The 26,651-nt window shown below is 45.6% G+C and overlaps 1 protein-coding gene across 1 annotated transcript in view; it reads right to left on the bottom strand.

The window, feature by feature from the left end:
* CRACR2A (calcium release activated channel regulator 2A) overlaps positions 1-17,558 on the bottom strand; it is a 99,251-nt gene extending 81,693 nt beyond the window's left edge. The window contains exons 1-2 of the mRNA XM_035028441.1: positions 17,449-17,558; positions 14,551-14,624 (exon numbers count right to left, since the gene is read on the bottom strand). The gene's annotated coding sequence lies outside the window, so the exon portion shown is untranslated. The remainder of the gene's footprint in view (positions 1-14,550; positions 14,625-17,448) is intronic.
* Positions 17,559-26,651: the final 9,093 nt, after the last annotated feature.

Raw genomic sequence — 26,651 nt, 5'->3', positions numbered from 1 at the left:
CAGGCAGGGGAATAGAAAACACCATATACTAGAGATTTAGGGTATATTTTAATCTGTTAGAAGAAACTATCTCAAAATTTTAAAGAGAGAACAACTTATATATATAAGCCAAAAATACGGGTAACTACTATGAAGGGATAGAATATGACTCTAAAAATGAAAAATAAAAATGTTTTTTTTTAAAAAAGGGATTGATAAGATGTTGGTTGAAAAAGGGAAAAAGAAAAATTCAAAAAGAAAAAAAAAGAAAAAAAAGACAGTTAAAAAAACCTCAACTTTGAAAGACTAAAGAATCATGGTAAAAAAGCCATGAATTCTATGTGCAGTATTCCCCTAGCGCAGGAGTTCTGCCATTCTCATTGATCGGTAAACTTGGTCTTGGCCGGCTGTTCTCGCTGATCTTCTGGGGAGGGGCCTGTTGCCGTGGTTTCCAAATGTCTCTGCTGGAGGCGGAATTGCCCCGCCCTTGCCCCCTCCTGGCTAAGTAATCTGCTCGGGTTTGCTCTCCGGGGCTTTTGTTCCCTGCGAGCTTTCCCTACAGCTTTGGAGGCGGAGAGTGAAAATGGCAGCCTCCCAATCTCCGCCCCGGAGGAGCCGAGAACTCAGGCCCCACTCCTCAGTGCACCCCCAGAGAAAAGCCGTCAGTCACTCCCGTCTCCCCGGTCTCCAGCTGCACTCCGTGCTCAACCGGCCTGTGACCGCGCGTTTCTATCTCTGGCACCCGACCCCGGGTGGAGTCTCCAAACCCAGCAGATCCCTGCGGTGCAGTCCCGCGTGGCTCCTCCCGGAGGAGGAAGGTGAGTCTCCCCGGATCTGCCGCTTGTTGGGTCCCTGCTGGAGGAGCAGGGGCCCGACTGTGCCGTGGATCACGGTTTATGGCAACCCCGAGCTGAGGGCCCGCGCCTGGGCTCCGCCTCTGCAGCCGGCTTCCCTGCTCCGTTACCTGGGAGCTCTGCCACACTCAGGCACCCCCGGTCTTTCTGTGACCCCGAGGGTCCTGAGACCACACTGTCCCGGAGGGTTCCACCCCCCGCTTAGCCACCGGAGTGACGTCCCTCGGCAGAGCAGACTTCTAAAAGTTCCGATTTTGTGCTCCGTGGTTCTATCACTTGCCAGAAGCGGCCGACGGAGGCCCCTCCCCCGCCGTCTATCCTCCCGAATATCGCCGCGGATTCACTTCTCCGCACGTCCTACCTTCCAGAAAGTGGTCGCTTTTCTGATGAGAGAGTTGTTGCTCTTCTTTTCTTCAATCTCCTGTTGAGTTCGTAGGTGTTCAGAATGGTTTGATCCCTATCCAGCTGAATTCCTGAGAGGAGACGAAATCCAGGTCTCCTACTCCTCCACCATCTTGCTCCGCCCCTCCCAATTGTATTTTCTGTACAGCAGCAACAAAAACTTAAAATTGAAATAAAAATACCATTTACAATAGCATCAAAAATATGAAATACTTAGGAATATAGCTGACAAAAATGTGTAATACCTGTATATAGAAAGCTTCAAAATATGGATGAGAGAATTAAATTAAAGAAGACCAAAACATGGGTAAATATTCACGTTCATGGTTTGGAAGACTCAGTACTATTAAGATGTAATTTCTCCCTAAATTCGTCTCTAGATTCATCTCAATCTCAATCAAAATCCCAGCAGGCTTTTTTGTAGAAATTGACAAGCCAATCTAAAATTCATATTGAAATGCAAAGGACCTAGAATAGCCAAAACAATTTTGAAAAAAGAACAACAACATTGGAAAACTAACACTATCTGATTTCAAAACTTATTACAAATCTATAGTAATAAAGGCACTGACTATGGTACTGGCACGAAGATAAAAAAAAAAAAAGATAAATGGAACAAAATAGAGAATGGAGAATCCAGAAATAGACCTATATATATAACTGATTTTTTACAAGAATGCAAAGGCAATGCAGCGGAGAAAGGAAAATCTTTTCAGCAAATGGGACTGGAATAATTGGATATTCATTTGCAAACAAAGAATGTCAATGCATACTTTATACCACATACAAAAGTTGACTCAAAACAGATCATAGACCTAAATGTAATGTCTAAAAATTTAAAACTACAAGGAGAAAATATCCTTGTGACCTTGGCTTAGGCAAAGATTCCTTAGGTCTATCGGCAATAGCATAATACTTCAAAAAATGGATAAATTGGGGCGCCTGGGTGGCTCAGTCATTAAGCGTCTGCCTTCGGCTCAGGTCATGATCTCAGGGTGCTGGGATCGAGTCCCACATCGGGCTCCCTGCTCAGCGGGGAGCCTGTTTCTCCCTCTCCCTCTGCTGCTCCCCCTGCTTGTGCCCCCCACCCCCGTGTCAAATAAATAAAATCTTTTAAAAAAATGGATAAATTGGACTTCATGAAAATTTAAAATTTCTGTTGTTCAAAAGATACCATTTAAGTTCAGATTGGGAAAAAATATTTGCAAAGCATATAACTGACAGCAGATTTTGGTCCAGAATATATAAAGAACGCTTAGAACTTATTACTAAGAACACAAGGAACTCAACTTTTTAAATGGGCAAAACATTTGAACAGCTGCTTCATCAAATAAGATATACAGATACCAGATAGCTACACGAAAATGCTCAACGTCATTAGTCATAAGGGAAATGCAATCTAAAGCCATAATGAGACACCACTACACACTTACTAGAAGGGCTAAAATGAGGGGTGCATAGGTGGCTCAGTCGATTGAGCATTCAACTCTTGATCTCAGCTCAGGTCTTGATCTCAGGGTCATGAGATCAAGCCCTGCCTTGAAAAGAATGGCATTCCAAGTCTTGGCAAAGACATGGAGCAATTGGATGGACCATTCACACACCGTTGGTGGGAATGTGAAATGGTACAGTCCCTTTGGAAAACATCTGGAGGTTTCTTTAAAAAGTCAAACTTCTACCCTGCCATTCCACTCCTAAACACTTACCCAAGAGAATATCCTGCCATTCCACTCCTAAATATTTACCCAAGAGAATAAAAGCATTCTGTCCACACAAAGACCTATACATGAACGTTCACAGAAGCTTTATTTGTAGTAGCCAAAAACAACACAAATATTCATCAACAGGTGAATGGGTGAGCAAACTGTCACGTTCACACGCAATGGAATGCTACTCTGCATTAAAAGGAATAAACTATTGAGCCAAGCAACAAAATGGATAAATCTTGAAATAATCATGTGAGCAAAAAAAGCCATACAGAAAGAGTATGTAGTATTTGATTCCATTTATATAAAATTGTAAAAATGAAGACTAATATATAGTGACAGAAAAAAGATAAGGGGGGGTGAAGAAGGGTAAGAAGGAGAGATTACAAATGGGCAAGAGGAGAGTTTCTGGGGGTGTGGATACGTCCATGTCTTCAATGTGCTCATGTCATGGTGATATATATATATATATGCATATATGTATGTGTGTATGTCTACACTTACGTGTATGTCTACACTTACGTGTATGTAGGTACATATCTAGATATATGCCTAGACACATATATATCCATCCATACATATGTATGTACATACAAATATACGTATCAGAACTTATCAAATCGTATACCTTTTTATTTTTTTTTTGAGAGAGAGAGAGCGGGCACATGAGCAGGGTGGGGCAGAGGGGGAGAAAGAGAGAATCCCAAGCTGGGACGTGGAGCCCAACTCAGAGCTGATGTGAGGCTCAATCCCACAACCCTGAAATCATGACCTGGGCCGAAACCAAGAGTCAGACGTTCTACCGCCTGAGCCACCCAGGTGCCCCTCAAATCGTACACTTTATTTTTATTTATTTATTTTTTTTAAGATTTTATTTATTTATTTGAGAGAGAGAATGAGACAGAGAGAGAGAGCATGAGATGGAGGATCAGAGGGAGAAGCAGACTCCCTGCCGAGCAGGGAGCCCGATGCGGGACTCGATCCCGGGACTCCAGGATCATGACCTGAGCCGAAGGCAGTCGCCCAACCAACTGAGCCACCCAGGCGCCCATCAAATCGTACACTTTAAATACGTGCAGTTTATTGTATGTCAATAGCTGGATAGATCTATTTAAAAAGAGAGATAATCGGGCCAGGCCAGTACCTTCTCCTATCCCCTGACTTGCAAATCTAACCCCGCCTGATTCTTCTTTCTAAATTCAACTCTGGCAAGCAGGAAATGGCAGAAAATTAAGTACTTTCCCTGTGAAAATCCTCAGTCCCTTACTGTAAGGAGCTCAGTGAACTCTGCAAATAAGGGGGCAGGGAAGACCATTCATTCAGCCCCCTTTCTCTTACGCCTTCTCCCCTGGCGTGGCCTGTGATCGTTGCCCAGCATCTGTGGGTTTTCCGAGGGAAACAAGACGAAACAACAGAAGGGCTTCTGCTTTTGTTTCAAAAATAAATTGGCAGCCGTGTGACTGGCCCGGCTGTTTCACACTTGGGTGAAGCCCAGGGTTGCTCTGAGCTCAGGGCTGCACCCAGCTTTCTGCCTCGAACATCTTTTAGACCAACGGACAGTACGGCCATACAAGGGAAACCGGTGGGGTATATTCCAAAGGGAAAGGGAAAACGCCATCGCCATTGCCATTGCAAGCGGAACAGTGACATCACGTTTTATCTGCCTGTCTCAATCTGAACTTGCGGACCACTCTTCTCCCTCCAGGGTGGTTCCATAAAAGCCTTTATACACAGATGGAAATTATCCAGCCCTCAAACATTTCCAGGAACATTTCCCAGATTTCCGAAGTCATTCTAGCAGCTTAGTAACTGCTGCAGTCGGAAAGGTCATAGATCAAACCTAAATCCCTCCTAGAGCTTCTGAGCTAATTTCCCCCTTACTCCGGGCTCGGTGGAGATGGAGAGCAGCTGGTATGCCACCCACACCCCATGCCCGCTGCGCACTTGAAAGCAGCCCCTAAATCACCCTGATCCCCTCTTGAATCTCTCCTGCAGCGGGCAGTTGGGAAATCGAAAGCACAAAAGGCATCTTCGGGATCTGGTGGAATCTCTTTAATTATCCTGGCTTTCAGTGGAGGCGTTCTCCATACGCCCGGAGTCTCAGCCATTCACTCTGAGTAGGCAGCGTCAAACGAAGGCGGGGGCGGGCAGGTCTCCTCAAACTGCAGAGGGTGCAGGAGGGGTGCTGAGCAAAGCTTGCAAACGCAACTTCCATAGGAATGGTTGTGAAATGCTCGTGAGGGAATGGTCCGCAGTGCGCCTCCTGGGCCAGAGCAAGTTAAGGAGGATTCAAGGCCTCAGATGGGAGGTGTTTCCTTGCACGGAGCAAAGGCAAGATTTTCAGATCCTTCTCCATCCTATAAAAACAGTCCGTGTAGGTCTGCGTGGATTCTCGGTGTGGGGTATGCAGTCAGGGTGCGGGTCTAAGTCCACCTTCCCTGAGAAGTCTTACTGGCTGCCCAGTCTGGACTGCGTGGGCCACTGTCCCTTTGAATACTTACTGACTCTTTCATGCTTTCAGCATTAGAACATACCGCTTGGTCTGGTTCGAGTGTACATGATAGGACTTACTTCTTCCACGAAGGCAGAAGCTCTAGCTCCATAAATCTTAGTGAGTGTGAAATTGATATTTGAACACTCAAATAAACAAATGTCCCACCATTTCCCAGTCTGGTACTTTGCACATGCTATGTGCCTAATAAATGTGTGTTGGCTTCTTACCTGACCATCGACAGTGAGAGCTGAGAGTGGTAAATATTTGTGGTATAATGAAAAATATATACTTCATCTTTGCCCCTGTTTCCTGGCACAGAGGTCCTGAAATTTCTTGAGTGAAAGGAATGCCATCTGCTATTCATCATGAGCCCCTTCTGATAACACCTGAGTGTATGGGGAAGGACCGACTCTCGGTGGGCTTCTGGATAGCTTCAGCATGGAGGTTGGGTGCTGGAGCAAACAACCAGGAGATGAGACGGTTGACCTTCAGGAAGGACAGAGGGGCTGATGCTTGAGTTCAATCACAGTGGCCAATGACTGAATCAGTCATGCCAAGGTAAGGAAACTGCCATCAAAAGCCCTAACCGATGGGGCTCGGGAGCTTCCGGGTTGGTGAAGACAGGGAGGAGGTGAGAGGGCATGGAAGCACCATACACACACACCCCTCCCCTTGCCCTTCTCATCTCTTCCATTTGGCTGTTCCTGAGCTGCATCCTTTATAATAAACCAGTACACATAAGTGAAGCACTTTCCTGAGTTCTATGAGTCATTCTAGCGCATCACTGACTGTGAGAAGGGGAATATCTGGCCGGTCAGTCAGACAGACAGGTGACAGCCTGGGACTTGAGACCGGCATCTGAGGGGGGCCGTCTTGTGGGAAGGAGCCCTCAGCTATGGGTCAGCGCTAACTCTGGGAGTTAGTGTCAGAGTTGAACTGAGTCATGAGACACACGTTCATGTCAGAAATGGTGTTAAAAAAAAGACACCGCCATATTTGGCAACCAGTTCTCCAGGGAGGGTGAGGAGGGGGAAAGCCCTGATTTGTTGGCATCTGCCTGTTTCTAGAGTGTCAGGGTTCCCATCATGGCCTATTTCAAGCAACCAGCAATCAGCCCTCACTGAGAAGAAATGGTGAGGCTAATGTTTCTGCACAGGGTGTCCTGATCTCTATACCCCCAGGACTGTCGGCAGAGGCGATGGTAGCTGATGCCTCCTTAGGCTGTGCCACCCCCCCATCTCCCCGCTGCTGGAGACTTAGGTTGCACAGTCCATTTCAAATGCATCTTTTTTTTTTTTTAAGATTTTATTTATTTGCGAGAAAGAGAGCGAGCGAGAGAGAGAGAGAGAGAGAGAAAGCACAAGCAGGGGGAGCGGCAGGCAGAGGGAGAAGCAGACTCCCTGTGAGCAGGGAGCCCAATGCTGGGCTGGGACATGACCTGAACTGTAGGCAGACGCTTAACCCACTGAGCCACCCAGGCACCCCCTCAACTGTATCTTAGTACTTGGGGAAAATGTGCTGTGACCAAACCTCAGGGTTTCATAGGTGGTCTGCTCGTTATTCATGAATGTACCCCTCCCCTCCTCTGCACAGCTCTGGGCAGACCCTCTGGTGGGACTAGGACAGTGAGGCAGGTATATGGCTCCTTTCGGTGAGGACCAAAGATGCTGCTTTGCAGAACCCCTTTCACCACCCTACTGCTCAAGACTAAAGTCTTTAGCACAGGAACCAGACCAGTCTGAAAAGGAGATTTCCCTGTGCTGTATGCGATTGTTTCCTACTTCTTGGACACACAGTGCAGGGGGCCTTTGGACCAATCACCCCTTCTCCAACAGGCCTCTTGCTGTGGTGGATAAGACCACAAACTCCACGGCCAGGCTGCCCACAGCACGAGCTATATGGCCACAGACAGGTTTCTTAAGCTCTCTGTGCCCTGCTTTCTCATCCGTAAAATGTTAGCTATGGTTATTATTCTTTCTTTTTTAAGATTTTAGTTTTAAGTAATCTCTACACCCAACAGGGGGCTTGAACTTACAACCCCGAGATCAAGAGCCCCGTGCTCTTCTGACTGAGCCAGCTGGGTGCCCCTGGTTATTATTCTTATTATGGAATTCAAGTGGCCTTGCTCTACTCCAGAAAAAATTCTAACAGAACTAATAAGCAAAAAAAAAAAAAAAAAAAAAAAAAATGCTACATGAAGAGATACGATCAAGAAGCCCATAAATCTACCACTGACTGCCACAGCTGGATGGGACTTTGTGGTAATGTCACCCACCCAAGGCCACCTGGAAGGCCAGGTGCCTCATCGGCCTGAATAAAGGGGCAGGTGTACAGAAGGAAGCTCCTTTGGGTGGGCCATCTTACATTCTGCAGCCTGTTGTCGGTTATGCAACTGCTATATCCTGCCTCCTCTTTTAGGTCCAATTTCCTTGTTCTCGCCTCAAGGGAGACAGGGAACAGCTGTCTCCTATCTTCATAAAATAACTCTTCCAGGTCCGGACAACTATTATTAAACATCCCCCTTCACACTTCTCTTGCTCTATTATAAGATACATTAAAGGTCCTGATAATGGTTTGAGGTCTCCGTGAGATGGTTGCTGTTTACCCCAATTCCTCTAATAATTAGTGTTGTAAACCTCTTGGAAGATAAAAGGCATTTTATAAGAGCTAAGTCCTATTATGATTAGTTTTCCAGTATTTCCTTGCTGATGCTGATGAGCACATCAAAGCCAAACATGGCCACAGCGTGATATCTGGTGGTTAATTAGATGTCGTTCAAGGCGGCTCGTATATATTAAAGAAACTGCTGCAAAATTTAACAACGTTAAAAAAGTGCCTGCTTTCTTCCCAACACGAACAAGCTCTTTTCAAAGGCTGTCCGGGTTGATGCCGGCAAGACAAGTGCCCGGTGAGGACCAAGAGCTAATCGATCCTCTGGGCCTGGAAAAGAAAGACACAGTAATGACACCCGGCTTTGTATAAAGGCTTATTGGTGTCAACATGATACCAGGGACTCTATCTCATTTTATTTTGTTTTGGCTATCCTTCTGTGATTTGAGCCAGCAAAGTAACGCCATCCCCCGCTTTGCAGACGAGGAAGTTGCAAAATGGGTTTTAGAGGTGGACATCAGTGTGCACAGCTGGACAAAGTTAAGTCAGAAGTGATCGGGGTGACAATCCTGATGCCCCACCCACATCCCTTGGGATATTTGTGCACCACGCGCTGCTGCCCCCCCCCCCCCCCCCCGCCCCAGCATCTGCATGCCTTTGCTTCTAACTCCCTGTGGCCTGTGCCGCTTAGAAGGCCGGTCCTCAGGCTGCCGCGGCTTTGTCCACACAGAGCTGAAAACGCCTGGGCTCCCCGGTCACCCCAAAACAGCTAGTAGCCAATGACGGGCTGGGGCAGAGTGTGAAAGCCCAGCGGGGACAAACTCTGAGCTGCAATTTTCAGCTGAGGTCACTTTTGTGGGACCAGGCTGAGGCTGGAGCTCCACCTGACACTGCCCTTGACCACTTCCCCTCGCTTGCCCTGCTTCCCGCCCCTTTATCGCACTCTCCCAGGAGCACTGCCTTAATTCCATCTGCTTGCACATGGATCCCCCTCTCAGGATCTGCTTCTGGGGGAACCCCAACTAAAATGACTCTCTCGACTCAACATTCATGAGAATGTTTTACATGTTTCCTGTTAAATACATTCTCCCAGATCCCCTCAATCCTAAACCTTCCTTTCCAGGTCTCCAACCTGAAATATCTACGGTTCTCTGCCCCCCCACCCCCACCCCGCCGTAGGCCACCAAGCCTCTTCACTCTCAGAGCCCCTGTTTTCCCTGGGATCGTGATATTCTAACTATGCTTCTAGAAAAACTAACCTCTGGACTCTCCGCGGGCACAAGGAAAGCACTGAACCAGGCAGATGGGGTGAGAGATACAAAGATATATTTAAGACTATCCCTTTCCTCAATGAATTTACAATTTTGCAGGGGGACAAGATACAAATAAAGGAGGTAGAGGATGAGAGTCACATGGGTGCACGCGAGGAAAGTTGCAGGAGCAAGCAACTCTCAGAACGGTCCCCCAAAATGAGGCCACTGTCCACAGCGCTCCACGCCACCCAATTCTGGCTCTATTATTTCATCTTAAATGTTCAAGAAAATGGACGTCAGCTCTGGCAGAGATAATCCAAATGAGTGGGTAATCCAAAAAAGACCAGCTTGCATTTAATTCTGGTTTGCATTATTTTTTTTTAAAATAATACTTCCTCGGGAAACAGCTTCAGAAAGGTTACATAACTTTGTCTCAGGAAAACAGCAAATTAGTGACAGTGTGTGAATTCAATCCTAAGCCTGCCTCACTCTTTAAAACATCAGTTTCTCTATCTATGAAATGGGACCAATGATTCCCACCTCACCAAATTGTGATAAGAATTAAAAAAATAATAATATACACAGGGTATCAAAAAAAATCTGGTACAATAAGCACGATGTAGTAGGTGATAAGTATTATTATTCCCAGAGATAATGTTATTGAGCCAAAGGGTATGCGTATTTTTATATGTATATTTTAAAAGCTCTTAATACAGACTACCAAAATGCTTTCCAAAAACAAAACAAAAAAACAAAAAAAACAAAAAACAGAAAAAAACAAACCTCAAACACAGTTAAGCAAGCCATGACAGCGTTGCCAAGGGGACATGACCATGTCTCCTTACTGCTTTCACAATAAATCTTACATCTACAGAACGACCACCACCTCTTTACCGACATCTTCCCCCACCTCCCTCACTGCATTCGCTGCCCCCCAAATGATTTCCTATTCTCTCAGCAATGTAATTCTCTTAGCATCTTCAAACATGGTTTACTTGCCTGGCATGCCCCTCCCCTTGTCTATACTAAGTCCTATGAACACTGAAGAATTCCATTTAAGGAGTACTTTCTCTGAGAAATCATTGTGACCTCAGCACAGTCTGACTTACATGCTCTTCCTCTGGGATTCCAGAGCCTTCTGGACTTACTTCTGCTGCAGGAATTAGTCATGGTAGAGATTCACTTGTCAGTGCTCCTCCATCCCTCTCTCTCTCTCTCTCACACACACACACACACACACCACCTGCAAATGCCTTGAAAGAATGGATCACATCTCATTCCCCGCACTTAGCAAAATATCTGGCTCACTGACAAAGCTAAGTGAATGAACATCTATAAATAATAAAAAAAACATGCGAACCCATGTTCCCTTTTCTGATTTAAGCTGCAGCAGAAAAGAAAACCAAGGGCCACTGTTCTATGTACCTTCTACCACAGCCACTCAAAGAACTAAATTCAAACATTTTCCCCCAGGTCCCAGTCCTGTAGGAATCACGATGAGTTTGGATAGCATATTCTTATCATGAATTTTAATGGCTGGTAGAAAATGAAGGGGAAGAAGGACAACAATGAATCCAAACTGCAGAGACAAGCCTACCTGGCAACTCAGCCAACAGTTCCTAACCTTGCCTCTTCAAACCTCTGGTCTGAGTTCCTTCTCTATTACCCACTCTTGTTCTGTCTCAAGCTCCTCTATCAAGAGGCTGGCAGAAACCACAGTGCCCTAAAAGGTTTTGAGCAGGCATCAAAAAATCTGATTCAAGAGCTGACTTCACCATGTTATGGCCTTGGGAAAATGGGTTCATTTCTCTGAAAAGGTAGGAATAACTGTTTCTTACCTGTCCCAACAGAGGAAGGTCAGATGAAATACTGGATATGAAAGTGAATTGCAATGCTATATACAAACACAAATATATCCTTATCAGTGCTATGGGAGAGATCAGAGAGTAGAGGAAGGAAAGCAGAAGACACTGGGCATGCTCCACTGGGGAACTGGCTCCTGTGAGGGACAAGTGGCTGTGGAGCTGCAAATCATAGACAGAGGCCAGCAAAGGCTCCAGGCTTTTCTGCCCCATGTAAAAGAGCTAGGACAAGTGACAAGCTTCCTCCTGCAGAGGCATTGCTTAAACAAACTTAAGTGACATCTACTTATTTCACCAATTTCCCCAATGTCGTAGAGCCAACCTCTGTCATCTTGTTTTTAAGAAATGGTGTACTCATATCCTAGTTAAATACAGATGCAAAAATTCTCAACAAAATACTAGCAAACCAAATTCAACAATACCGTTAAAAGGATCATACACTATGATCAAGTGGGATTCATCCATAGGTTGCACAGGTGGTTCAACACATGCAAATCAATGACTATGCTGCATCATATCAATGAAATGAATTATTATAAAATCATATGATCACCTCAATAGATGCAGAAAAAGCGTCTGACAAAATTCAACATCCATTCATGATAAAAACTCTCAAAAAATTGGGTATAAAAAAATGTACCTCAAAATAATAAAGGCCATATATGAAAAGCCCACAGCTAACATCATACTCGCTGGTGAAGGGTTGAAAGCTTTTCCTCTAAGATCAGGAACGAGACAAGGATGCCCATCCTCACCACTCCCATTCAACATAGCACTAGAAGTTCTAGCCACAGCAATGAGACACAAAAAATAAGTAAAAGGCATCCAAACTGTAAAGGAAGAAGTAAAATCGCCTGTATGTTGATAACATGATTTTACATACAGAAAATCCTAAAGAGTCCACCAAAAAAACTGTTAGATCTGACCAAAAAATTCAATAAAGCTGCAGGATACAAAATCAATATACAAAATCAGTAGTATTTCTATACACTAACAACAAATTATCTGAAAAAGAAATTTTAAAAAATCCCCTTTACAATATCATCAAAAATAAAATACTTAGGAATAAATTTAACCAAGGGGGTAAAACATCTAAACACTCAAAACTATGAGACAATAATAAAAAAAAAATAAAGAAGATACAAATAAATGGAAAGATATCCCATGTTCATGGATTAAAAGAATTAATATTGCTAAAATGTCCATACCTGAACGGGAAGAAATCAGAGAGGGATACAAACCATGAGAGACTCTAGACTCCGGGGAAAAAAACTGAGAGTTACAGAAGGGAGGGCGGGTGGAGGGATGGGGTAGCTAGGTGATGGGTATTAAAGAGGGCACGTGTTGTGATGAGCACTGGGTGTTAAATGCAACTAACGAATCGTTGAACACTACATCAAAAACGAATGATGTACTATATGCTGGCTAACTGAATATAATTAAAAAAATGTCCATACTACCCAAAGCCTTCTACAGATTCAATGCAATACCTCTTAAGATTCCAATGGCTCTTTTTTTTTTTTTTTTTTTTTTTTGCAGAGTAGGAAAAAAAATCCTAGAATTAGTTTGGAACCACAAAAGACTCCAAATAGCTAAAGCATACCTGAGAAAGAGGGACAGAACTGGAGGTATCATGCTTCCTGCTTTCAAACCATACTATAAAGCTATAGTAATCAAAACAGTATGGTACCAGCATAAAGACAGATGTAAACACCAATGTAACATAATTGAGGCCCCAAATAAACCCACACATATACACTCACAAAAATTAACTTGAAATGGATTAAAGACTTAAATGTAAGACTGGACACCATAAAACTTCTAGAAAAAAAAAAACAGGGGAAAACTCTTTGACACTAGTCTTGGCAACATTTTTTGGATATTTGGATAAAGCAAAGGCAACAAAATCAAAAATACACAAGTGGAACTACATCAAATAAAAAAGCTTCTGCACAGCAAAAGAAACCATCAACAAAATAAAAAGGCAACGTACAAAATGGAAGAAAATACTTGCAAACCATATATTTGATAAGGGGTTAATATCCAAAATATATAAAGGAATCATACAACTCAATAGCAAAACAGAAACAAAACCGACAAAAATCCCCAAATAATCCAATTAAAAATGAACAAAGGACCTAAATAAGCATTTTTCCAAAGAAGATACTCATTTAAACAGACAACAAGGACATGAAAATATGCTCAACATCACTCATCTTCAGGGAAGTGCAAATCAAAACCACAATGAGATATCACCTCACGACTGTGAGAATGGCTATTCTCAAAAAGACAAGGGATAACAAGTGTTGGTGAGGACGTGGAGAGAAAGGGACCCTTATGCACCATTGGTGGGAATCCAAACTGGTGCAGACACAGTGGAAAACAGGATGGAGGTTCCTCAAAAAATTAAAAATAGAACCACCACACAGTCCAATAGTTCAATTTCTGGGTATATATCCGAAGGAAATAAAATAACAATCTCAAAGAGATACCTACATCCCCACATTCACTGCAGCATTGTTTATAATAGCCAAGACATGGAAACAACCTAAAGTATCCATCGATGGATGAATTAATAAAGAAATATGATACATTATACATTATATATGTGTGTGTGATAATAATATATATGAATAATATTACATTATATATATAAATAAGATTGTATTATTCAGCCATAAAATGTAATACACTCAGCCACAAAAAAGAAGAAATCCTGCCATTTGTGACAACACAAATCTCGAGGGCGTTATGCTGAGTGAAAGACATCAGAGAAACACAAGTACTGTATGATCTCACTTATAGGTGGAATCGAAGAAAAACAGAACTCATAGAAACAGAGAAGAGATTGGTGGCTGCCGGAGGTAGGGAATGGGGGTGGGGGGGAATGGGTAAAGGTGGTCAAAAATCACAAACTTAGTTGTTCGATAAATAAGTCGTGGGAATGTAACCTACAGGCTGGTGATTAGCGTTGACAATACTGTATTGCATATTTGAAAGTGGGTGAGAGAGCAGACCTAAAAGTTCTTATCACAAGAGAAAAATTGTAACTATGTGCTGTGATAGACGTGAACAAAACTAAGTGTGCTAATTGGTTTTCAATTACACATATATGAAATCATTCTATTGTACACCTTAAACTTACACAATGTTATATGTTCGTTAACATATGTATTTCAATAAAGCTGGAAAAAAAAGAATAAAGAAACTGTCCTCCAGAAGGCTTGGGAGATATGGCCTGTCTGAAGACTCTGGCCTGTCTGAAGACTCGGGTTCTCGAATCTAAGCACTGGCTGATGAATACTAAGAACAGCCGCGGTGGCACCACCCTGGGCCTGAAGACAGGGGCTGAGGGAGGTAGTCTTCCGCACCTTTGATTTTCTTACTCACCTCGCAGTCCTGACCCCTGCGAGGATGGGTAACTCTTCACGTCTGGAGGTCACCTGCTACTCGTGATTTGAATCCTACCCAAGAAACACACAAAGATGAATCACCCCTTGTTTTCCACTGGGGGTCACAGTGGAAGGCGTTTTATGCTAACTTGGGGGACATTGGAGGAAACGTCCCTCCCGGCAGGGCTGCAATGACCCAGTAGAAAACCGGCCTAGTCCCATCCTTTTCCAGGTTTTGGAGAGGAGGAGAAGTGGAGGGGTAGCAGTGGGAAGTGTGTTTAGCGGCCTGAGTCTGGAGACTGTGTCCAGTCCAGGGAGGGCAGAGCCCTGTGCGTGAAAAGTGGGGTAGCCACAGGGCTAATCGGATAGCCTCTCTCAAAGCCCCAGCTCTCAGCAGTGCTCTTCAAGCTCCTTTGTACCCAATCTATAGATGTTGTCTGCACTGCTGAAGCTCATCCTTGAAACAGACATGCAGAATTGTGGCCAGAATCACTGTCTTACCTAAGAAGGCAATGCAGTAGTGTTTCTAAGAAAAGCCTGAGGGCCCCACAAGGAAACAAGCTGAGAGGTGCTGGAGGAAGAACGGGCTCTGGGACAAGGAGATGATAGGCCTCCTTATCTAGTGCAGTTTGGGGATGTTAAGACTGTGGACCTGGAGAGGAAATTTGCAGAATGCATTGGCCACGGGCTAAGTAGCATGGTCTGAGAGCGTGCTTGAAATCACTGGAGGTAACAGTGGTGATTCAAGGGAGTTAGGATTATATCTCACACCGCTGCTGAGGCCAAATCTCCAACCATAGCTGGATGCGGCAGACCCGGTGTATATTACCAGTGAATTTGGCCTCTGTACAGCTCATGTGCACAAGTCATGTGCATATGTGAAGTAATACGTCAATTCTATGTGAAGTAATATGGCACTCGGGCGCTCCTTCCTTCCTTCAATAAATATTTACTATGTGCAGGTACTGTTTTAAGTGCCAAAAGGCAGCAGTAAGTCAAATCCAGCAAGCTTTTGACCTTGTGGAACTTACATTCTAGTGGAGAGAAACAATAAATACATAAACCCTGTAAGTACCTTCAGATAGTGATGAGTGAAGATACGCATCCTCCCTAAGTCACCCCTCGGTACCCCTCACTGGCATCGCTGTCAAGGATGCTGCAAGCAACCAGAGCGGGGAGGCTCCACCCCCTAGTGGTTTCCCCGGGCAGCGGCCTTCGCAAAGCCTGCAAGTGGGAGAACAGGAGAAGAATGTCGCCCTATCTGCACCCAGCTGCCGATACCTGGGAAGCTTAGATCATACCTATTTAGAAACGAAAAATTACTTAGGCTATACACGGAGATGTTGATAGTATTACTTCTAGATGGTAATCTTAAGAGATAATTTATTTTTATTTTCTTCTGAATTTTGTTTTTATTATTACAATGTATTAGTTTTGCAGTAATGGAAAAAAATCTCTTTTTAAATGAGAAGATAAGCCTAGCCAAATCAAATTAATAAGAAAATAAAGTTGGGAGGGCGCCTGGGTGGCGCAGTTGGTTAAGCATCTGCCTTGGGCTCAGGTCATGGTCCCAGAGTCCCGGGATCAGCTTCCAGCCCTGGGTCTGGGTCCCTGCTCAGCGGGGAGTCTGTTTCTCCCTCTGCCCCTCCCTCCTGCGCTCTCTCTCTCAAGTGTATAAAATCTTAAAAAAAAAAGAAATATATTTGGACAGGTAGGCAGGGACCAGATCTCAGGATGGTGAATAACATCTTACCACACCACTTTGTGGTTTATTAAAGCAATTGCACCAAATTATCTCCCTCAACCCTCACGAGACTTTCTCAAGGTTACACAGAAAATAATCAGTGCAGGAAAATACCTGACTGTTAGGTCCTTGACTCCTCGGCCAGTATGTTTTCCATTATTCCACCTGCCCTTCTGTAGCTGACCTCATTTCTCTTTATAGCTGAAGCCTCCAGGAAGCCTCTGAGCACCCCAGGTCCTAACTCCCCTTCTCTCTGACTTCACCCTCCCCTACAGTGACCACACTGACTCGTTCATAGGCGGGTTTACTGAACTAGTCTTTACTGAGCCCCTACCAGTTTCTGAGCATTGTACTAGGTGTTCAGGATACAGTGGAGAACCAGAAAGTTCCCTCAGGGCAGGGGAGAGGCTTTAACTAATGAATGAATATATAATACAAATGTAACCACAGTGAAATAAAAGTGAAGACTTTTACGCAAAAAAATTAGCACCAAAGAGATAATTTATCTCTATCTAGTCGTGGGGTACGACTAGCCCTTGGCTCAATGATGAGCAACACATTGTCACAGAGTCCCCAAGGTAAGTCAGGCTGATATTCTAGTTGGAGACCAAGATTATAACAGCCCAAATCTCAGAGAATGCACATTCTGGATGGAGAGGCAGCAGGCAAAGCCAAATGAAAAGTTAATTACACGCTCTCAGACCATGCTACTTTCATGCGCAGCCCCCTAAACCTTCCCTGGAACAGAGAGGAGTTTACCAAGCATATCATCAGAGCTGTCACAAGTCCACATCAGAGATGTCACAAGGTGATTGTCGCTGGGAAAGGTCACTCTCAGAAGTCTGGGAACGGGAGAGAAAGGGCATGACCACACAGAAAATGTGCAGCTAACCCCACAGGACAAGAGTTTCCGTGTCTGGGCAGCACGGGCTTGACCATGAGACCGCAGGACTTTACAGGTGGGAGAGGACTAGAGGGGGCTGACCTGCAGGAAAGTGTTCCGTGCAGAAGGTGGGACCTGAGTGGCCTCGGAGAGGGAATGGGATTTGGGGTAATCTCATTTAGCAAGGCCACCAGGATGTCCGGGAACCTGGGGCACAGTCCGGGCACTTTCTCTTCCAGAGCCTGGTGGCTGGCTTCCTGGTCTCTTACCTGTCTGGGGACTGGAGCGGGGAGGCCCTTGGTCCCTCTATCATGTCTGAGTGTGTCGAAGCGTCCCTCTAGCTGTGCTCTGAAGAGCCAGGAGCGATGCTGGCCACCTGATGCTGAACACAAAGACTGATTTCAGCACCAAGCAGGCTGGCAAATGAAGAGAACACCTGGCTAATTAGCGCGCCTGTCCATGGGGTTTTCCTGCAATATATCCATAAGTGAAGCTCAGAAGCTTCCAGGGGCTGGGAGCCACTGGGGACCTAATATCCACGCCAGGTTCTGTTATCAGTTGCCATTTGCTATCACAGCACCGCAGCAGGGGTCTGGGTTCTGGTGAGCGCCCTGCACACACCAACCACTGGAAGGGAACAGGAGCAACAAATATTTAATAATGGCAGCAAACTTTCATACGGGGCTTGAGAGTCCAGAGAGGCTTTTATAATCTATTGCTACCTGGTTTTCAAAGGCTGTGCTGCCTTATTTGTAGTAAGGACAGGCCATGCCTCCTGGACAACAGCTGGGGGTGCTGGACATCACCCAGGTACCCCTCCACGTGCCACTGAGGCATCTTCAATGACACCTGCATCTCCAAGTCACTTTGGGCAGTGTGGCCTGTGGGTAGTGGAGGAGAGCCTCGGGCGAAGGCTCTGGGAAGCTGTGCTCAGCCCGGATCTCATTCTGTGCCTTTTCTGCTCAAGAAACACAAGACTGTGGCTTTAGATGGCCCTGGGCTCAAGTCCCAGCTCTGTCCCTCAGACCTGTGTGACCCTCAGCAAGTTATCTAACTTCCCTGGGCCATCTTCCTGCTCTGTTAAACATGGGTAATAGGAGTCTATCTTGTAAAGTTGTCCTGAAGAGAGTGAGATACAGGGCACATGAGTGCCTAGCACAGGGCCTGCCCCTACTACTGTTGGTATATCACAGACAGACTGCACTGGGTCACTCCCTCGACCAAAGCCACAGACGAGGACAGGACTCATGGCACAGCCATGGTCCCTGTTGCTTGGTGAAATCAGCATTCGGCAGCAGGGTGCACCTGGGTGCCCTGGGGAGGCACCTGGATTTTGGTAGGCAGCATTTCCCTCGGCTGCCATCACTGGGGTGGACAGCGGCATCTTGCTCCTGAGCCCTACAACGGCCCTGTTCACTATGGAAGCTGCAAACCACAGAAGGCCCTTGAGCACCTGGAATGTGGCCAGTCCCCATTGAGACGTGTTGTAAGAATAACCTCGTGCAGAAAAAAAGGAATGTCGAACACCGGATTAACACATTCGTAGACTGACTACGTGTGAAATGATATTTGGGGTATAACAGGTCAAATAAAATGTTAATAAAATCAATTCCCCTGTTTACTTTTTTCTGAAGTGGCTACGAGAATATCGAAAGGTACACGTATGGCCCATGTTCGATCCCTACTGCACAGCGCTGCTCTGGCCCAGTGAGCTCCACGAAGGCCGAGGCTTTGTGGCTTCGGGTCACTGTTGTGTCCCCAGCACGTGGAACAGGCCCTGAATGAATGACGGAGGCTGTGCTCGAGAAGGTGGGGACAATCCTGAGGCAGTTTGGGGGCAGTGTGGGTTTCATACAGATGAGTAACCTGAGTCTGGAAAAAGTACTAAAAACGTGTCCCCAAACAGCCAGGTTCAAACCAAGTGCATCTCAAAACCTATGCTCTTTCTATTAAATCCCTTTACCTCCCACAGCAATATAGAGTTGCAGAAAGAAAAGTAGATTTCGGATTTTTTTTTTTTTAAAGCCTACTCCCTCACATTAGCCCTAATGTCCCAGCGTGGGACAAGTGGCTTGGCCTCCTTGGGCCTCGGGCTCCTCATCTCTTCTGTACTATGTCAGCCACGAGACTGCATCAATTTCTTTTTCCTGGTGTGTAGAGAGAAGAAATCCCATGCCAGAAGGTAGTCTCCAAGGCTGAGCCCTACATATTTTCTCAGTCTCCTCTCCACTCTTCGGCTCCCAAAGAGGCTCTCGGGCTGAGATTTCCCCACATCGCCCAAATCAATAATTTGTTTGTTTAAGGGTTCGATTTGATTTTACTTAGTTTTAGATGCTTTTCATCAGAAGCCAAAACCTTGCAGACCTTTTTCCTTGATCTTGTAATGAAATTCCCTCAGAGATATTTAATTCTAGATAGAGCTTCGGCTATGCCAAAGATCCCTTAAAGAAAAAAAAAGACATCTAAATAACAAACATCCTGCCATCTTCAAATAAAAAGCTCAGAAGGCAAACTGGCTTGTCTCCCTTACATCTGCCTGTACTCTTCTGTTGCCAACTATACTGACAAATTCCCTACATTTTGTTTCAAAAAAAAGGAAGGTACTCAACATACCACAGCTTCTCATGTTCCCACACATGCCCTGAAGGGATCCTGATGCTCTGTGAACATTCTCTGCTGCTTTTATGCCAATCAAACATGCTTGTGTGCTCTGCTTGGCTCTCACCTGTGGCCCGCTGAGTGAATTCCCCTCCCTACATGGAGCTCTCTGGAAAAGAGCCTGTGTTATTTCCATTCCCAACCCTGGCTCAAAGGCCTCTGGAACTTTAACCTAAGAAAAGAGTAGTTTCGAGCCCAAACTGATTTCTTGGAGAAGATCTCACCCACCTTTCCCCGCCCTAGGGTGAAACGCCAACACTATTTTTGATCAGAAAGGATAAAAAAAGATTTACCAGACTCAACCATGTCATTCCAAAGCAAGAGAAGGGCCTCAGCCAGGTATGAGGGGTAGAGCTGCCTTTTCAATGCAACCTAATGCAGGGTGCAGAACACACTTCATCACCCACCCGTGTCTCAGCCACTTGTTGAATTGTTATGGATTTCTGTTGCCTTCCCTGACACCCAGAAGACCAGGGCTTGAGTGCACGGTTTTAAACAAGCAGCAAGCACAGAGGCAATAAATCTGCTCTTTTCAAAAGAAGAGTGTGCTGCATTCCAAAGCCAAAGAAATTTCACCTGGTGGTTCTCTTCAGCTACTGTTTACAGAGGGACCCCTTAGTGCAAGACGTGTCAGGTAAAGGAATAAAAAGTGAGCAGCCCATTATCCATGCCCTCAAAAGCTCACAGTCTAATGGAGTTAGATGTATGTGACAAACTTAAACATAAGGCAGAATGAGGAAAGGTAGTAAGAAAAGTACGTGTATGTGTGTGTGTCCTGAAAAAGGATGGGAAGAAATATACCCCAATGTTATGTTATGTTAATAGTGAGCATCTCTGTTTATTGGATCTATGGGTAATTTTTTCCTCTTCTTTACTATTTGTTATATTCTCTGATAGTTCTTTTTATGATAAACATACATTGCTTGTAAATAAAGTATGTTTTTCAAGAAAAAAATTCAACAGATTATAAAGAACAACTATCTGGGTGATAGATTGAGACTTTGTGGAGAACAGGGCATGTCTATGGGCCCTGCAGGATAGGTAGAATGACCTCAGGCAAAGGAGGAGCATGAAATGGACCCTAGAGCTGGAGCGATGGAGAGGACAATTTGGGAAAATGTGAGTAAGAAGATAGTATGCACAGGTACTCACCCAGAGTGAGAAGTACGGCTGGGTGGGCTGGGATGCCTCAAATGCCATGCCAAGTAGCCTCGGTTGCTTATTCTTTGTGTTTCTATGGCCCTCTGTGTTGCTAACGTAACACTCATCACATGGCATTATACTTGGTTGTATTCACGTCTATCCCCCACGAAATTTTGAGCTCTAGGAGGTCAGGGATCATGGCTCATTCATTCTGTAACCATAGTACCTAGCATAACAACTAGCACATAACAGGAGTCAACAGATGCTTCTTGGGTGAACTGAATTCTAAGAGGATTACTCTTAATTTTGTAGATAGTAAGGAGTCGGAGTCATCAAGAGATCCAGAACAGAACATATTTCCGGCAGTTAATAGGTGCCAAGCACTCTGCTAGCTACAAAACTATTTTGTCTTCATTGGCACTACCTATAATCCTATGCAATTTTGTCCACCCTTGTTTATACACAAGGCTCAGAAAGGTTGAGTAACCTCCCTCAGGTCAAATAGTCAGTGGTCAGAGAAACCAGGACAGTATGAAGACAGTGTGGAGGACGGGGTCAAACAGAAACATTGCAGAAAGGAGACTACACCAAGTCGAGGCTGTGGGAACCTGAGCTGGCCCAGCTGCTCAGAGCACAGAAGCAAAGAAGTGGAGGTGAGGCAGTATGGAGGCGGTGCTCAGAACGGAGGGCTGACCATTCCTTAGTTGCTTCATTTATTATTTCTGATGTCAGTGTGATAAGGAAAATCTGTGTCCTAAGATGGCTGACCGAGCCAGAGAGAGAGTCCCAGTCCTTGCCCCGGGGCTCTTCAGGCTTCTTCTCCCTGCTCTGCTTCCCTCGCTCACCAATCCGGGTTCTTCTCCCTGCCCCACTTCGTGCACGTGCCAAAAGTGCCAGGTATGCGGAAGTAGAAGTGTATCAATTGCCCTCTTTGTGCTCGGGGCTCAGACCTTTGGAGACCGCTCTTCTCTGAGCCCGCGGTGTTAAATAAACCTCCTATCCTCCAAGATCTCCCGGTGCCACTTGGTTCTTCCGCCAGGCGATCCAGTCCAGATTCCGTAACAAACATAGGGACATACAGCACAGGACTCGCCCTGAACATGGAAGAGCTCCAGCGCATCAGAAGTAGGACTTGTGGAAAGAGCCCCTTCCCAGGCTGTGCTCTGCCTCAGGGTCACGGTGAGGTTAGGGCCTCGGGAAGGGGCAGCTAAGTGCCCCTGTGAGACTTGACACCAGCAGTGGTCTTCCATCCCTGCTCCCTAACGTTGGCCCCACATCTCATTTGAAGATGCTCTTCTCCTTCACAATCCACAGTGGGCAAGGATGGGTGCTTAGGTTCCTGGAGGCAGGTGGATGCCTGGGATGCCCTCTAGCCAGACATCCTCTCTGGAAGGTCCCAAAATTACTCCTAAGGCTAACAGCTCCACTCTGACCTGCACCCAACATTTTGCAGCCTCTCGTTCAACATTAAAACAGTAGCCACCGACCTAACAGTGCCATGGGGTGGTGTCCATAGAAGGAAGTGACCTCCTTCCTTTTGAGGCATTCATTCCCAGCAAATGAAATGAAAGAGTTTTTATGTCCTTCGCTCGTTTCTGGGACAGTGGGTAATGTTACATCCCCAACACAGCTGACAGTTGAAGACTAAGAATAACCACAGGTCGGTTGCTCCCCTCTGCTTCCTCTTCTCTCTGCCTCCAATCCAGGTGCCCACACCCACCCCCAGCTCAGCGCGCTGCAGTCCCTAGATTGTTTGATTGCTTCTCCACCCTGAAGGCAATCATACTCAGGGGACCTCTCTGCTCCCACAGGACTGGTCCTCCCTGAGTTGGCTGCTGAGGACAATGCCTGGGAAATGCACACACAAGATCCAGCAATGTGATCAGTGAGCCCACGTCTGGGGCACTCTCACCCCCTCTCAGCTTCTGTGCACCAGCCAGAAAAGTCAAGGAGGACACCAAGTTCATGAGCATTATCAATGAACGATTTCCCTTGCTTACGTTCGCAGACAATAGGGCATGGTTCTGTGTTCCATCGTGCAGTGCCTGCGAGATGCGTCCGCACCTGCACGAGCCTTGAGGTTGGCTGCTCTCCTTCCAGTGCAGAGACTGAGGATGGTCCCTCTGGAGTTCATCAGAAGTGATATGACTGCACGGAGGGATCTGCATGGGATCCACGTCTAGGACCTTGGCAGATCCAGCCAGTGGCAGCAGCAAAATCACCCAGATTTCCAGGGCTGGAAAACAACGACTTCGCTCGCATGTGAAGCCCCCGCTGCAGGGGGCACTGCTGGTGTGAGAAGAGGTGAGAACAGAATGGATTTGGGGACCAGTTACAGGAACCCAAAACAGATGTGAGTGTTCAGGCACGCGTCTCCAGGCCAGGCAGGGGGGTGCCCCTAAATCATTGCCCTGTCCCTCCCTCCTCAGGACCCCTCAGCGGCTCCCACACTTGTAGAAGGAGGTGCAAACTCGCTTCCTGGGCTTCTGGGTCCCTTTGTGGTCCTGCGAGGCACTGCAAAGGCGATTCCCTGAAGTAGGATGGGCCAGCACGGACAAGAGGGCATCTTTCTTAGCAATAGGAATCGTCCACACCCAGGGATTCTCTGGTGGTCTGTTCTCGCCGTCCTTTCGCCCATCCTCCCTACAGTCACACCTTCCTGCTCTCACTCATTTTGCTGCCATATCTAAAAAACTCGTGGGGCGCCCGGATGGCGCAGTCAGTTAAGCGGCCAACTCTTGATTTCGGCTCAGGTCGTGATCTCAGGGTCCTGGGATCCAGCCCCGCCATTGGGCTCTGTGCTCAGCAGGGAATCTGCTTAAGGATTTCTCTCCCTCTTCCTCTGCCCCTCCCCCCCTCAAATAAATAAATTTTTAAAAATTAAATTTTTTTTAAAAAACCTCTTATATTCCTTCCCTCTTACCAAATGTTATCCACCCTTCAAGCAGTGTCTTGGTTTTCTAGAGCTGCCATAACAAATCATCAAAAACTAGGTGTCTTAAAATAGCAGAAATGTATTCTCTCATGGTTCTGGAGGCTGGAAGTCCTAGATCTAGGTGTCCACAGGCTGTGCCCCCTCTGAAGGTGCTAGGGGAGAAATCAGTCCTTACTTCTTCTGGCTTCTGGTGGTTCCATAAGAATAATCTATACCTCTGTCCTCACATGGCCTTCTCCTCTCTGTGTCTGTCCTCCATGTGCCCATAAGTGTCTATAAGGACACTTGTCATTGAATGGAGGGCCCACATGGATGACCCAACATGATCTCATCTGGAGATCTGAGACTTAATTACACCTGCAAAGCCTCTCCTTCTGATAGGATCACATTCGTAGGTCTGGTAGGTAGGAAGCGGACCTATTTTTCACTGTTCACCCCACTGGAGACAGTGATTCTCAACCCTCCTCTGGAGACACTTGTAGACTCCAGACACCGGGTCCTCAATCCAAGATTCAGTGGCAGATGATCCTGGGTGGAGTCAAGGTGTGAAGTATATGTGTGGGCTTTTGTGTTTGCTTTTGTTTAAGTTACCTGGTTTCTCAGGAACAACTTGGGGAGAACCACGATTCCAAGTCCCGAGGACACATCACATCTCACCCAAGCGGACTCTAGGAGTGATAACCGACTTTCCTGACTGCTTTCTCCTCCAGGATTAGTTCAATGGAGCCACAGATAGGACTGCCATCTACTGGTTTTTTAACATTTCACAAATGTCAGAGGCCTCAGAGACCTCCCACCATGCTCTACGCTCTCCAATCCATGCCCTGTTCCTGTAACAAATATTGGGAAACGCCCTCTAAGCAGCCTGAAGTGACCCTTCCAGATACGGGAGTTGACCCACATGCATAATTTAGCTCTAACTGTAATATACAGGAGAAAAAAGGAAAGCACTTTATATTAAAATAATAAATATTTCAATACATAAGTGTTCATGCAGGACTGCATGGGAACACATTAATGAAGTAGTCAAGGCTTACACCTGCTTACAATGAATAAGATTAGATCATACTTCATATGAGTACAAGGAAATAAAAGACCAGAGGACAACAGAATTAAAAAAAAAAAAAAATGTTCAGAGGAGAAATAACAAACCTGCTTACTGGTTTGTAGCTGATGACAGGAAGAAGGAAACAGCCCCAACTGAGGTAGGGATAGCATGTCAGGTGAAATCACTAACGAGAAAATAGATAAAACAAGGAAGTATGTTATTCTTGCGAACGAGTTAAACTTTATACAGTGTCATAATAATTGATGATACTGACATGGGACAGGGCAGTGACAAAGAATCATGGAAAACATCGTCTCCAATCTGGAAATCCCACCCACAGGGTGGAGGCATACATTCAATCTTGAGCATTACAAGAGGTGTGGAAGCCATCTCCCTTTCATTCAGGCAGTGGGGGGAGGCTGGATTGAAAAATGTTGTTTGAGGGGCGCCTGGGTGGCTCAGTCGGTTAAGCGTCTGCCTTCAGCGCAGGTCATGATCCCAGGGTCCTAGGTTTCGAGTCCCGTGTCTGGCTCCCTGCTCAGCGGGGAGTCTGCTTCTGCCCCTCTGCCCCTGCCCCTTCCCCCTGCTCATGCTCTCACTCTCGATCTCTCTCAAATAAATAAAATCTTAAAAAAAAAAAAAGAAAATCTTGTTTGATGCGTCTCAAAGGGGAATATCAAAGTAAGAGTGAAAAAGAAAAGCAACCCCAAAGTAAATCATTGTAATGTCTACTTTTTGCAAGAGGTTTCTCATCATTGTCCTACAAATGGATATACATTTATTAGAATGTAAACTATTTTAAAAGCAGTTTTTATAAAGAAGTTTATCAACATGGTGACATGCCATGTGCCTCTGCTAATCTAATAATGTGTCATCCTGGAACTTTGTGTGTTAGATAAAGTCTCAAATCTCCTGTTACAAATCTGCAAGTGGCCTCCTTGCTTTTGCAGTAACTACATGTTGCACTGAAACTCTTGTCAGTTAAGTGTATGTTTGGAAATGCTCTAATCTAGACAGAATGCATAGAGTGGGGAAATTATCCAATCATTTTAAGATTTTGTCTTTATGTCATTTAGGCTTCTCTTCCCCAAAAAACAGCTCCTAAATTACTGGGATCTTGGCATCACTTACTTGAAAACTTTTTAGTGTGACTATGTGGGAAAGTATAACTGATTTATATTTGTTTTGGGTTGAGTTTGGCAGGGCAGGTGACAAGTCTTCACTGGTGGGGCTGATTTGCACACAGAATCACTACTGGCACCCCCAGCACACACACAGAAAATTCTTGGGCATTTGTCAAAACCATCCCACGGATTTACAAAACACCTTCTAGGCTTCGATCCTGAAAGCCCTGTGGTCCCTGGACCCACAGCAGCACCTGGGAGTCTGTTGGAAATGCAGAATCTTAAGCCTTGAGCTAGACTTACTGGATCAGAATGTGCATTTTTAACAAGACCCCCAGGTGATTCCCATGCACCCTGAATGGGTTTGTAAAGCACTCCTCTGGGGGCAGTACTGACCCCATCAGGAATGCTGACCAAAGCCAACCTTCCTCGTTTCTCCAATGAGGAAGCAGGCCCAAGAAGGTTGGTCGACTGTATATTTTGCTCCTCTTCTCGTCACCAAGCTCCGTGAGGACAAGCAGAACCTGGGGTTCTGCTCTCGTAGCTGCACACAGCCACCAACAC

This window comes from Mirounga leonina, unplaced genomic scaffold (assembly GCF_011800145.1).
Source record: "Mirounga leonina isolate KUSES-001 unplaced genomic scaffold, KU_Mleo_1.0 Mir_201, whole genome shotgun sequence".
In the NCBI taxonomy this organism is placed as follows: domain Eukaryota; kingdom Metazoa; phylum Chordata; class Mammalia; order Carnivora; family Phocidae; genus Mirounga; species Mirounga leonina.
Note: the sequence above shows the minus strand (reverse complement) of the source record. Positions and strands in the feature narration are given on the sequence as shown.